This window comes from Nicotiana attenuata, chromosome 10 (genome assembly GCF_001879085.1).
Source record: "Nicotiana attenuata strain UT chromosome 10, NIATTr2, whole genome shotgun sequence".
Lineage (NCBI taxonomy): Eukaryota > Viridiplantae > Streptophyta > Magnoliopsida > Solanales > Solanaceae > Nicotiana > Nicotiana attenuata.
Window position 1 is genome coordinate 23,329,328 of NC_031998.1, and position 838 is coordinate 23,330,165.

Sequence of the window (838 nt, forward strand, 5' to 3'; positions counted from 1 at the left end):
TGGAACGGGCCGAACGCCTCGGCAGATTAAATAGATGCATCTATAGGCGCGCCGTCGACCCTCGGCAAGTGCACAATTTATATTTCTGTTGGATGGGCCGTCGCCTCGGCATGATATGCGCATGCTTGTATTGCTGCCTTGAACTTAATTAAGTTATTATTGCCTCTTCATGGCTTGAAATTATTTGGATAATTACGAAAAGGAATTTTGGAAATTTTCTATAAAAGAATTAATTGTTTACTTGTTTCCTCCTATTTGGATAAAAATCATGTTTATAGAAATCCATAATTTAGTGTATTACTGATCTCACTATTGGACCATTAGTAAGTGTCGAAGTCGACCATCTCATCTCTACTTCTTCGAGGTTAGGCGGGATACTCATAGAGTACACGTTGTTTTCGTACTCATACTACACTTCTGTGCATTTTTGTTGCACAGGTATATGTAACCCTTGTGGCCTACTGGGCGTAGCAGCGCGGATGATTCTGGGACTAGGTGAGTTGCATTATTCGAGGCGACCTGCAGCTAGTATAGTCCCTTCCAGTGTATTGTATTTATTTCTTGTCCACTGTATTTCGGACGGATGTTGTATTTTATTTCCTTATCTGTAGATGCTCATGCACTTGTGACACCGGGTTCTGGGATGGTTTGAAGTATTTTGCATTGAACTGCTTATTATTTAAATCTGATTTGAGATAATTATCTTTTAAATTGCTAAATTTGAAGGAAAATCCTAGATTTTCAAAAGTAATAAAACGAGAATTGGATTAAGTAATTTGGTTGGCTTGCCTGACAGCAGTGTCCGGCGCCACCACGACCCTTAGTGGATTTTGGGTCG